This window comes from Stegostoma tigrinum, chromosome 37 (genome assembly GCF_030684315.1).
Source record: "Stegostoma tigrinum isolate sSteTig4 chromosome 37, sSteTig4.hap1, whole genome shotgun sequence".
In the NCBI taxonomy this organism is placed as follows: domain Eukaryota; kingdom Metazoa; phylum Chordata; class Chondrichthyes; order Orectolobiformes; family Stegostomatidae; genus Stegostoma; species Stegostoma tigrinum.
In genome coordinates this window covers 12,644,329-12,658,618 of record NC_081390.1, presented here as the reverse complement: position 1 = coordinate 12,658,618, position 14,290 = coordinate 12,644,329, and positions in this window count along the sequence as shown.

Below are 14,290 nucleotides of genomic sequence, written 5' to 3'. Positions count from 1 at the left end.
TCACATTAACCATTGTGGGAGCTTACTGTGTGTGGTTGATTGCTGTGTTTACCTCATCACAACAATGACTGCATTCTAAAAACTCTTCATTGGCTGTAAAAGGCTTTGAGGTGTTCAGTGGTCTTGAGTTAATTAATGCAATGGCCCCAGCCTTCAGTTGCTGGCCATCTTGCTCCCATACCAACAATTTCATTCCTGGCTTTGCTGCAGTGATTCAGTGAAACCCAACACAAGCTGAAGGAACAATACCTCACTTTCCACATTGACACTTTAAAGCATTTAGCATCTAGGACTTAACACTGAGTTCAACAACTTGAGGGCATGAACATTATCTTCCATCTTGATAACCACAACACTGTACCCTCGCTGCCAACCCCTTCACTTGTTTGCTGGATTTACAATAGCTGACCCATTTTCTACTCTTAACACCTATCATTAACCATTACATTCATTTCTATACAACCATAAACACTCAATGTTCACCTGTGGATAGTGATGAAGGATGCTGTAGGTTGCAGAGAGACATAGATAAACTGCAGAGCTGGGCTGAGAGGTGGCAAATGGTGTTTAATGCAGACAAGTGTGAGGTGATGCACTTTGGTAGGAGTAACCGGAAGGCAATGTACTGGGCTAATGGTAAGATTCTTGGTAGTGTAGATGAGCAGAGCGATCTCGGTGTCCATGTACACAGATCCTTGAAAGTTGCCACCCAGGTTGACAGGGCTGTTAAGAAGGCATACAGTGTTTTAGCTTTTATTAATAGAAGGATCAAGTTCCAGAACCAAGAGGTTATGGTGAAGCTGTACAAAACTCTGGTGCGGCCGCACTTGGAGTATTGTGTACAGTTCTGGTCACCGCATTATAAGGATGTGGAAGCTTTGGAAAGGGTGCAGAGGAGATTTACTAGGATGTTGCCTGGTATGGAGGGAAGGTCTTACGAGGAAAGGCTGTAGGACTTGAGGCTGTTTTCATTAGAGAGAAGAAGGTTGAGAGGTGACTTAGTTGAGACATACAAAATAATCAGAGGGTTAGATAGGGTGGATAGGGAGAGCCTTTTTCCTAGGATGGTGACGGCTAGCACGAGGGGGCATAGCTTTAAATTCAGGGGTGAAAGATATAGGACAGATGTCAGAGGTAGTTTCTTTACTCAGAGAGTAGTAAGGGAATGGAACGCTTTGCCTGCAACGGTAGTAGATTCGCCAACTTTAGGTATATTTAAGTCGTCATTGGACAAGCATATGGACGTACATGGAATAGTGTAGGTTAGATGGGTTTGAGATCGGTATGACAGGTCGGCACAACATCGAGGGCCGAAGGGCCTGCACTGTGCTGTAATGTTCTATGTATGTCTCTCCTCCCTATAACTATTAATGCTCAATGTTCATCTATATCTATTTCATGCTAACATTAGCACTTCCTTTGCCTTTGGCTATGGGCATGGTGTATCAGCTGCTCCACTTTCTCCCCCGTGGTAGTGCTGTACCTCTGAGCCAGGAGACGTGGGTTCACATCTAACCTGCTCTAGAAATGTGTAATAACATGTCTGAACTGGTTGATTAGAAACCATATACAAAGCACAATTTTTCCAGCACCCTTCAGTTCCAAATTAGTCATATTCGACTCAAAATGTTAACTTTATTTCTAATTACACAAGTGAGTCCAGATCTGCTGAGTTTTCCAGCACATTCTGTCTTCAGTATAAATGTCTCCTCTCTGATGAAGGGTCTAGGCCCGAAACGTCAGCTTTTGTGCTCCTGAGATGCTGTTGGGCCTGCTGTGTTCATCCAGCTTCACACTTTGTTATCTTCTTAACCTATGTCCAGTTTGAAGCATTTCACAATCGGCCCACTAGGTGGTGCAATATCCACAATTAATATTGCCATGAGCTGCAGTCAAGAGCAGTGGAATGTTTTGTACGTCAGAGAATCTAGGATCACACTGTACAGAAGAGACCATTCGGCTGTATAAGTCTGTATCACCAAAAATACAGTTCCACTTACAGTAGCCTCACTTTCCTGTACTAGGCCTTGAATGTTGTGATCATGTGAAATGCTCATCCAAGTATTTTTTAAAGGTTTTGAGGTTGTACTGTTCTATGTTCTATGTTACCCAACTCAACACCCTCCCAGACCCCACCATCCTCTGGTGAAAAAGGTTTTCCTCAAATTCCCACTAAACTGCCTGTCTTTTATTTAAGATTATGCTCCTTTTTTTATTGTCCCTTTGACTAAGGCCCTCTTGACAACTTACTTTCTGACTTATCTTTGCACTATTAAATTTTTTATTTTTCCTCATCAGTGTGGGCTGAAGTGTTACCAACAGAGATTGAGGAGAATATTTTGTCACTCAGAGGGTGGTTGGAGAATGGAATCAGTGCCTGAAAGGGCGGTTGAATCAGAAGCTCTTGTAACATTTTGGTAATATTTAGATATTTCCTTGCATTGTTGTAGCCTCCAGGGATATGAGTCCAGAGCTGGAAAGTGGGATTAGACATAATACTATAGTCTGAATGGTCTCTTTCTATGCTATAGGCATTTATAAGTCTATGAACTTGGTCTCACCTGAATCTTGACTTATCTCTGTAAAATGACAGTGCAGTTCCGGTGCCGAGCTTACTTCTTCTCCCTGTGACAACACAACAAGCTTTTAGTTCTTGGCCCAACACAACTCTTCCATTCAAGTGCCACAGAACAAGGAGAAGGTTCATTGCTCCATCTAGCCTGTTCCATTCCAGACAGATGGCCCACTGCAGTCCCAGCTGTTCACAGATAAACCTGTAAGAAGTAGCGCCCTTTCTAATTGTTATTCCTCATACAGAAGATCATGTAGGAACCAGCTGGAAATGAGATAGCCTTTCAGTACCTTGCCCGCTTAGTAAACATCACACTTAGAAAACATCCCTTTTAATTATTCTTCCATAGCGTGTGAGCATCATTGGAAAGGCCAGCATTTGTTGCTCTGCCTAGTACAATATTTATTGCCTTGCCCTGCCCAGCATTTATTACCCAGCCATGCATTTGTTGCCATACCTAAGTGCCCTAGAAGAGAAGAATTCTCAATGTGCGTGACAGTGTTGATGAAAGATTACTGTAACATAGCAAGAAAAGTGAAATTTTAAACTGCAGAGAAATTAATTTACTGAGACCATTATGAAGCAACTTCAAAACCCTGCAATTCAAGGATCTTTATAAGCTGCACAAGCTTCAAATTGCCATTTCTTTGAATGCTTTGGTTACGTTGCAAACTTGAAATGGACTCTCATGTTGTTGATGATCTGCACAGTGTCAGTTTCTTCTTACAGTGAATGTAAGTCACTGCCAACAAGCCTGTCATGGTTTTCTATCACTCACATGGATACCAGAAAGTTGACGTCAGCCAGACACTGACAGCAATTTGATTTCATGGTTTTTTTAAAATGAAATTAAGGAAGAAAAACAGTGGTTTATGATCTGAAGTCACAGATGACAAGGATTGAAAGCTTTAACCTGAAGATTTATGAGAAGTTGAGTGTGATGATGAAGCTAAAAACTGCACATGAAGGATTAGACCAGAGGCAAAGGCTTTCCACTGATAAAACAGGGCTCTCTCATACTTTTCAGCTTTCCAGCTGGACAGATTAGCTTGTGTGGGGAGGTGGGTGATAATGTATCAAGGCTGACGACTGGGGATAAGCAGAATTCAAAAGTTTCTTTGAGTGGGTGGTGTGTTGGGGAGGGTGACTCCCCTGGCCTTCAATCCCCACCCTTCAATGACCCTGCGCGCCCGCTCAGTTTAAATCTCACTGTCTAAGTGTGATTTGAATGTGTTACTCATAATTCTGCCCGTTCACAATGAATTTAGAATTAGAATTAGTTTTATCGTCATGAGTGCTCAAATTACAAAAGAAACAGAAGTACAGTGAAAAATGTACAATGTTGCCAACACATGGCACTATCTTGGGTACGAATCTTGGGTGTAAAAATAGAGAAAATAAAGTTAAAAAGTTGCATGACATTACAGGCATACATAGTTTAAATGCAAGTTAGGAAAATAAGAAATAAAGCTAAAAAGACAGACATTACATTCTTTCAATAAGCGCTCCATGTGACTGGGCACCACCAGTTCTCAACCAGTAGATTGGGACTAGTTTAGTTTGGAATCATGATCAGGCTGGACTGATTGGACCGAAGGGCCTGTTTCTGTGCTGTAGGACTCTATGACTAAGCCACTTTAGTTTCAAGGCCCACTGATGCTCCAATATTTCAATCCTTGCGATCAGGCCCGCTGACACCTTGCTGGGGTGGCACGGTGGCTCAGTGGTTAGCACTGCAGCCTCACAGCACCAGGGACCCAGGTTCGATTCCACCCTCGGGCAACTGTCTGCGTGGAGTTTGCACATTATCCCTGTGTCTGTGTGGGTTTCCTCCGGGTGCTCCGGTTTCCTCCCACTGTCCAAAGATGTGCAGGCTAGGTGGATTGGCAATACTAAATTGCCCATAGTGTTCAGGGGTGTGTGGGTTATAGGGGAATGGGTCTGGGTGGGATGCTTCAAGGGGCGGTGTGGGCTTGTTGGGCCGAAGGGCCTGTTTCCACACTGTAGGGAATCTAACCTAAACAATAGTGATTGGAGCAAGTTCAATGGATTTGAGGGTTTCCCATTTTAACCCAGCCCTGACTCTCCCCTCTTCTGCTTGTCCCTGGTGGGAAGTGAGGGAGATTAATATCAATGTCTAGAATTGACCATGGGATTCAGATGACATTCACATTCCATGTCAGCCTTACTCTCATGACTAATGACATGATCAGATTCTGGCTTACCATGTGTCTATTATTCTGTACAAAACTGTCCAACAAACTGCTTCTTTCTCTTGCAGTTATCACTGTGAAGCGACAGTCTGGCTACCCGTCTGCTCCCCCAGTGTGAATTTACAGTCTGACTACCCTCTTGTGTGACCCTGGCCACCTTTCCCACAATCTGTGGCCCCACGCGATGTGCTCATTGACATTTCTGGCAAGCTTCCGATATGTAAAAATAAACCCGTGATGGGTTCCAGTTGTTCGCATTTCCTGTTTTACAAGCACTTATTAACTTCTGAAACAAGGAAAAAAATAGCAGGAAGGGTTAAGCAGCTTTGGTCTGAAGTGCCCTGAGTCAAGTTCTGAGTCACTGCATCTCAGCAGCAGCTGCATCTGAAATGGTTCAAACCTTGTACATAAAATTTAACCAGTTGCTGTTCTTGAGATGTGAGCTGGCGATAACCCCCACCCTGAAGATCTCCAATTTCTTAACTGATTGCTGGCTAAGATAATGGAGGTTTAGTTTTTATCTCAGTTACTAATGACATTGGCTCTCCTAAGCCGCAGGGGTGAACTTTATTGCTGCTTACTTGGGAACACTGAAGGGATGATATTTTCCATTGAAGTTTGGGAGACGCAACTGGAAACTGGAATGGTGGGAGGAGGGGGAGATGGAGACGGGAGGATGGTGGAAACAGGGAGCAGGAAGTTGGGGGAATGATGGGAGTGGTGCTTAAAAGTCCATGGTCTTTGCTGGGAATTAATAGTGAACTCAATTTGCAATCTGTTATGAGTATGTAGATATGCTATCATCCCTACTTCTCGACCAGAAACTCCAGGCTCAAATCACTACATAAAAGCACAATTCACCTATCCATAGATGCTACCATATCTGCTGAGTTTCTCCAGCACCTTCTGTTTCCATTGCTGCCAGGACTGGATTGCGAGTTTTCGTGGCACTGTTCAACAGACTGTTTTTCAACCTGCAAGTCCTCGTAGTACTTCCTCACAATCCTGCAGAGGGTCAAGGCGTTTGTGAAGGTGTGGCATGCAAAGAACTGTGTAAATAATGTGGAGAGGAAGAGAAACCCTGTGAGGAGGAAGAGAAACCCAGTGAATCAGTCATCAGATAATTTTTTAAAAATTTGTTTACATTTATTGCCCATTTCTAATTGCCCAGAAACCAGTTAAGTGTCGACCACATTTGTTGTGGGTCTGGTGTCGTGTGTGGGGCAGACTAGGTCAGGACAGATTTCTCTAAAGGATGTTTGTGAACGAAAATGGGATTTAATGACAATCAACAATGGTTACATAGTTCCATTAGGCTGAAAATTTATTGAGTTCAAATTTCATCAATTGACTTCGTGAGATTCGAACCCACTCCACCAGAACATTGGCCTAGGCTCTGGATTACTTACCCCAGTGACTTATTACTCCCTCCCTCCCTTTGCTCTTAGACTTAAACAAACAGAAGCTCACCCTGGAGGCCCTTTTAGTTCCAAGAAATTGCTACTCTGTGCATCAATTACAAGTGAAACCCACTGCAGGAAGTTAAGACAGGTACTGAACAATGCGAGGGGCTTTTTAGTGACAAGATTTCTATTAGCTCAAAGATCCAGCAAATTACAGCTTAAAACGTTTGAGCTGAAGGGTGAGCAGAACAAGTTAACTCATGGGCCAAACCTAAGAGCAATGTGTATGCTTTGACAAATTTGTTCTGTGACAAAAACCATTTGTCACTAAACAAGAAGTAACATGAATTGAAAGTTGCATGCAGATAATAACAGATCCAATAGAACAGTAAACACAATCATCCCCCATTAATCACAGACCGCCTTAATTTTCTCATATTTGGAAATTTGGATTAGTTGGCACTTCTTGTAAGAACCTACTTGTACTGATTTGTTACAATGTTTTTATGAAATTTTTATTGCCTTGGGAAATAATTTAGTTGGAACTGTCTGACAGAGTTTGTGTAATGTATTTATTTTAATACATGCGGGCCATTCCATTGTGACCTGTTCTCCCATTTCATTTGGTAACTACTAAGTTGGAAAATGAGACATAATTGGGAGATGTAAGTTGGAACTGGAATCTTGCATACTATTCTTCTCAAGCACTAACTTTGATAAGGAATTACAAATGCAATCTTGTCCTCTGTGTCTGACCACAATGAAAAGCCAGTTCACAAGAGAAAATACCAAGGACAAAGCTTGACAAAGGCTAAGCAAAATGTATATTTCTCTTTGAAAGAAATTTATAAATATAAAAGAGAGATGATTGATATTCCAGAATCGTTTCTGACCTACTGTTGAAGGCAGACTATTTATGTATTTGGACCAATCATATATCTGGTCTATAATGGGATGTTAACAGTTGTGCGAATGCTTAATTCTGTGAGTAGCATGATGCATTTTGGTTGCCAAATGCAATCACTTCACCAGCTTGGCATCTTAGCACACCTTAAAGGCTTCTCTACATTCGTAATCAAACTGGGCTTTCTTTTGTGGTTTGATGGTATTGTTAGAGATGTAGGAATTCAGTCTTTGAAGTTCTGCACCTAGACTGTGGGAGAATACAATTCTACTGCCATCAATGTCCAATGGTGTCTCATAAATGCTTAGCTTTTGAAATCCTACATCTGAGCAATGTAGCTCGCTTGAAGTATCATATCACATGATGAAGGTGGCATCATCATGAGGGTGGGACTTCATCTTCTCAGGGCCCTGTAGTTGTCACTCTTATCTGTTCTGATACCAGTAGATTAGTGAGTGATTTGTTCTAAATTTATTTATTTGTGGGATGTGGGTATCAATGGTTGGCCAGCATTTATTGCCCATTCTTAGTTGCCTTTGAGAAGGTGGTGAGCTGCCTTCTTGAACTTCTGCAGTCCACCTGCTGTGTGTTGACGTACCATGCCGTTAGGAAGGGAATTCCAGGATTTTGACCCAGCAACCATGAAGGAACGGTGATATTTTCCAGGTCAGAATGGAGAGAGGCTTGGAGGGGAACTTGGAGGTTCCCAAGTATCTGCTTTCCTTGTTCTTCTAGATGGAAGTGGTTGTGGGTTTGGAAGGTGTTTTCTGAGGATGTAAGGCCAACAGACATTTTCTTCATGATACGGGCCCAGTCAGACAGATACGTCATTATTGACCTGGACAGTTTGGCAAGTAATGTCAACGCGTAATGAAACCCCAAAGAGGTGAGCATTTTATATCCTTTGTTGTGTAAGATAACTGTTCTGAAGGGGTTAACATTCATGGGTCCATTCATTCTCCTAGTGTCATACACACAGATTTCTGGGTCGAGGTGAGGAATTTGACTTGAGCTTTCAGCGGAAGTAGATGTATCTGAACCAGCTCACTAAATTGACAGTAATTATACCGAATCAAATGTTGTTTTACTTATTGCTATCATACAGACATATGAATTAGGAGCAAAAAAAGACCATTCAGCCCCTCAAGCCTACACCACCATTCAATAAGGTCATGGCGGATGCTGTGTTTTGAATTCCTTCCCACTCCTGGATAGGAGGATGGGAAGGGCTAGAGGGAAATGGACCAAATGTGGACAGTTGGAACTAGCTGAGGGGGCACCATGGTCAGCATGGACCAGTTTGGGCCAAAGAGCCTGTTTCCATGCTGTATTACACTGAGACTCTATGACTCCTGCTAACCTTCGATTCCATTGCTTAACAAAAATCCATCTACCTCCACCTTAAAAGAATTTAATGATCCAGCCTCCACTGTATAGAGTTCCAAAGTCATAAAATCCACTGAGAGAAAATTGTTCTCCTCACCTCTGACCTAAAAGGGCGCTTATAATTTTTAAACATGCCTCCCTTGTCCTAGATGCTGCCACAAGAGGAAACATCATTTCCACATTCACCTTGTTAAGACCTTTTAGGGTCTCGATCACTTCAATCCAGTTGCTTTTCTGCACTTCAGTGAGAGCAGACCCAGACTGTATCTTTGTTAGACAACTCACTCATTCCATGGTATTCATCTAATTAACCTTTTCTGAACGCCTTTCAAAGCACTTATATCCTTCCTCAGGTAAGGAGACCAAAACTGCACACTGTGTTTGCACTGTGGCCTCATGGTGCCAGGGACCCAGGTTCAAATCCAGGCTCAGGTGACTGTCCATGTGGAGTTTGCACATTCTCCCTGTGCCTCTGGGTGCTCTGCTTTCCTCCCACAGTCCAAAGATGTGCAGGCCAGGTGGATTGGCCATACTAAATTGTCCAGAGTATCTGGGGATGTACAGGCTAGGTGAATTGGCTGTGCTGTAGTGCCTCGGGATGTGCAGGCTGGGTGGGTCATCCATGGGAAATGCAGAGATACAGGGATGGGATGGGATGCTCTGAGGGTTGGTATGGACTCAATGGGCCACATGGCCTGCTCCCACACTGTAATGATGCTATTTGGTATCTGTGTGACTGAAGGATAGCATCCTTACTGTTATGTTCAATTCTTCTTATTATAAAGGACAGCATTCCATTATCCTTCTTAATTACTTACTACACCTGTCAGTGCAGGCACGGTGGCTCAGTGGTTAGCACTGCTGCCTCACAGTGCCGGGAACCCAGGTTCAATTCCACCCTTAGGCGATTGTCAGTGTGGAGTTTGTACGTTCTCCCTGTGTCTGCGTGGGTTTCCTCCCACAGTCCAAAGACATGCAGGTCAGGTGGTTCGGCCATGCTAAATTGACCATAATGTTCAGGGACGTGTAGATTAGGTGGGTTACAGGGGGATCAGTTTGGGTGGGATGTTCTGATGATTGGTATGGACTTGTTGGGCCAAAGGGCCTGTTTTCACACTGTAGGGATTCTATAATTCTGTCAAATGACCTGTCATGACTCATGCACCAGGACACCTATGCTCTTTGTACCTTAGAATTCTTTTGTCTTTTTCTGTTCAGGGAGCACATAGCTTTTATATTTTTCTTGCCAAGGTGAACAATTTCACATTTTTCACATTATACTCCATCTACCTTTTCTTTGGTCTCTTCACTCAAAATATCTATATCAGTCTGCTAGTTCTCCTTCACAAAATACTTCCCCACCTGTCTCTGTGTCATCTGTGATAGTAACCACCTTGCTTTAACTTCTCTCACCTCAGTCACTGATGTAAATTGTACCAAGTCATGCAGTGAACCTCATTGTTACCTAACTGCAGTGCTTTTCCTCAGATACTCTGTGGTGTTGTATCATTGGACTGCAATCACTATATGGGACTAAGACAAAGCAAAGACAAAGGAGGATTAATAGCAGTGAACTATCATAAACAAGGCTTACCTGGGACCACATACTGGTACAGGTGGCAAATACCACAAGATGTCAGCAGTAGCTATTCGGGAAAATGCCACACCCTTGTTATACTCAGTTCACAATGAGCAATCACTGACTCAGCAACTAAATGAGCCTGCTTTGTGGTCATCAATAGGACAATTTCTTGTCTGGGTTTAACCTAACACCTAATGTACTTGCACAACCGCTCAGGTGTTCCAACTTAGCTTCAGCACCTTTATTTCCAGCTCTGGAAGTCGCTGCCATGCATAGATATTGAAGGCTTGCACAACCAGAGTGAAGATTAGAGGGAATACAGTTGATGCCTATCGATTGTCAGGTGCCACTCCCACCCAAATGTAACCACTGTGCAGTTCTGCACCAGACCCTTTTCTGGTACTGTGCAGTCTTATATGTTCAATGGGTTCTGCTATGGACCAGACCAGATCCCCTCAAAATATTCAGAAGATAGTCTAGGCCCAAGCTTTTTCTTAATTTAAAGGGAAATGTGAGATGCTGGGTTCCAAATTCAATTCGATTGGTCAAACTACTCAACATTTAGCAAAGCACAATGTATTCAAACACTGTCGTTAAAATACAACAAAAGGAAGAGGAACTTGGAATAACGACTCTATTGGAAAACTTTAACGGAGTAACTGACTATTTTACTACTAAACAGTAACTGTTTAATAATAGTAACATCCCATAAATGCACCATTGGCAAAAAGGCAAATTCAGAAAACAGATTGTCTCACATGTGACTCTTGTAGCAGGCACAGAACACCCAGCTTTTGGCTGTAACTGAGAGAGGGGTAAAAAAGTCTTCCACTTCATTCAGACCCCAATAACAACTGTTGAAAGCTAAACTAAAATTCCTGGATCTGTGGGAGTTCAACCGCACCCAACCACACACCACAAGCTGTTTCTATTGTTCCAACTTATAAAAGGGCTTCGCAAGTTGTTTATGTTCTCACAGATTGATGTGCACCTGTCCCCCATTTGCTCTCTAAAAGATACCAGGACAAAACACATCTGATAAAGCCACAATACCGCCACTGTACTCAGCGACACGCAGTCTCTGCCTGTTAGAACTGGCCATGTCACAATGAAAGCCTCATGGGAGAAATCACATAACCATGGCAAGCCAAGAAGCACATTGATGGCAATTCATTCCAATCAGGCAAGACATATCCAACTGAGGGAGGGAAGGTTTGGACCATTGGATTGTAGGTAGGATTAAGTGAGATGATTATATCAGTGACTAATCCATGGAACATCTCTCCTAAAATGTCCACTGGTCTCCAGATGTTCATGAGGAAGTCTTTGAGCAAGCTGTGAGGTGACTTTGCTAGTCTGATTCCGATGCCAATGCATATATTTGGTTTTGTACTGAATTCACTTTCTCTTTGAGGTTTATTCCAACTGAGTGACATGCTAGTCTATTCCAGAAGATAGCTAAAGGCCAACCACATTGTATGGGTCTGCAGTCACACAACTGGCAGACTAGGGACAGCAGTTTTCACTCCCTCAACGACATGAGTGAACCATATGGCTTTGTTACAAGGAACTGGATCTTTCACTAATACCAGATTTCTGCTCCTAAACTATTAAATGAACACAATTTAAGTTCTTTGGCTGCTCTATTTCAATTTAAACTCAAGGATTTTGAACGCAGACCCTTGAATCACTGGCTCCAGTTAACAGTACCCACTAAGCTCATTGTGAGGGGTCTGGCAATGGCTGAACATCAGAACAGAGAGGAGTTATGGAAGAAATCGCAAATGTTTCAACACATCATGATGAGACTGGATGTTGACAAATAATTTAAACAGAAAATATGAAAATCAGGAACAGAGTTTGATCGTGGTTCTCCTGGGAATTTCTTGAATGGTGCTGGGATTGAGAGCTCTGTTCCCACTGTGTGCCTGGGCCTGATTTTAGTTTTGCTCAGTCACACTTTTACAGACGCTATCAGTGTGGTGAACACTGTCAGTACATGTTTGACACCCCAATGGTGAGTAACTACTTATTGTCACAGTTACTGCTAATGATTGCCACACCAGCCAATTCCCATCTGCGAAGCTTTATCACTTCATATCTCGTAAATGTGTTCCACTTTTAGAGCTCTTTCTCTCACGTCTGATTTTTCTGTGGTGGATTAGAACAGAACTACATCATGAACACAATAGGATGGCTTCTTTCAGGCACTGTTAGTGCTACTGCAGCTACACATTCAGACTATAAAATCTTACATTTACATGACAACCCAAGGGCATCCTGAAGTGCTTGGAAGCCAGTGACATTTTTTTTAGGAGTAGCCACTGTTGTGATGTGGGAAACAGACAGCCAATTTATGCACAGGAAGCTCCCACAATTAGTGTAAGATATTGTATAATGATAGAGTCATAGAGGTCCACAACAGGGAAACAGACCCCTCAACCAACTCATCCATGCTGACCAGATATTCTGCAATGACCAGATAATGTGCTTCAGTGATGTTGTTTGAGAGGTAATTATTGGCCAGCATGCTAGGGAGAGCTACCCTAGTCTTCTTTGAAGCCTGATCTTTTAAGTTCACCTTGGAGGCGCAAGACTGGCCCTCGATGTTATGCCTTGTCCAGAAGATGGTATTTCCCACAATGCAGTGCTCCCTTAGCACTAGGGATGTAGAACAGTAAAAAAATTAAATAGCTAATTTATAAGTGTTGGTCTTATCATTAATATGTTGAAATTAATGTTGAAAACAGACGACAAAAAACTGCATCAGAAAAGTGATCTTTTTTGTGAAAGAACATTAGTAATGTTTCACGATATTATGTGAGATATTGCCTTAGTTTTTTCCTGTAGATCTGCCAATTTAAACACAGAGTTGAAAAAAATGTATTGGCTTTTTTTTGGTAAATACACTGATCAACCAAGATGATTTAAATAGTTTAAGCACGTACTTTTTTTAAAAACTATTTTCCCTGGAGCGTCAGAGGCTGAGGGGTGACCTTATAGAATAAAATCATGAGGGGCATGGATAAGGTGGTTAGCCAAGGTCTTTTCCCCAGGGTAAGGGGATCCAAAACTAGAGGGGCATGGGTTTAAGGTGGTGGTGGGGGGGGGGGGAAGATTTAATAGGGACATAAGGGGCAACTTTTTCATACAGAGGGTAGTACACATTTGGAATGAGCTGCCGGAGGAAGTGCTGGAGGCTGGTTCAGTTATAACATCTAAAAGCCATCTGGATGGGTATATGAATAGGAAAAGTTTAAAGGAATGTGGGCCAAATGCTGACAAATGGGACTATCTGGTTGGCGTGGATAAGTTGGACTGAAGGGTTTGTTTCCACACCGTATATCACGATAACTCTATCATTATATCCATATTCCCTTTTTAACACAGTGCTAGGAAGTCCGTTAGAATTTTAGTGCTCAAATGTCCGGTGTGGAGTCTTGCAGCCACAATCTTGGAATTCCGAATGTGAGGATGCAGCTGGCTGAGTGATAGTTGATTCAGCGAATACACATGATACTTGAGGGATAAATGTAGGTCAGGTTGCTGAGGATAGCTTTTCTGTTCTTCCTTTGTGTTTCCATGGGATCATTTATATGAAAGAGCAGATAGGGTCTCAGTTTAATATCTCACCTGATGACAGCGTCCTCAAAAGTGCAGTTCTCCCTCTGCTTCAGGAAGACCACCATCATCCCAGTAGCAAAGAAAACACACACAACGTACCTTAATGACCACCGCCCAATGGCTTTGACCTCCATAATCATGAAGTGCTTCGAGAGGTTGGTCACATCAATTCTAGCCTCCCAGCCTGCCTCAATCTCCTGCAAATTGCCTATCAGCACAACAGCACCACAGCTGACATCATCTTTCTGGCCCTACACTCATCCCTGGAACATACATCTACTGAATCATTCTACTTTTCGACTACAGATCTGCCTTCAACACTATAATCCCAACCAAATTAATCTCCAAACTCTGAGACCCATGTCTCAGGTCTGTCCTCTGCAACTGGATCCTCAGCTTCCTGAACCATATATTGCGATCAGTGAGGTTGGGCAACAGCACCTCTTCCACAATAATCCTCAGCCCTGCAAGGATGCATACTCAGCCCCTCCCCCCTCCCCACCCCACTGTACTTCCTGTACACTCATGACTACGTGACCAAATTTCATCCAAATGTCATCTACAAGTTCGCTGATAACATCACCATTGTAGGCCGGATATCAAACA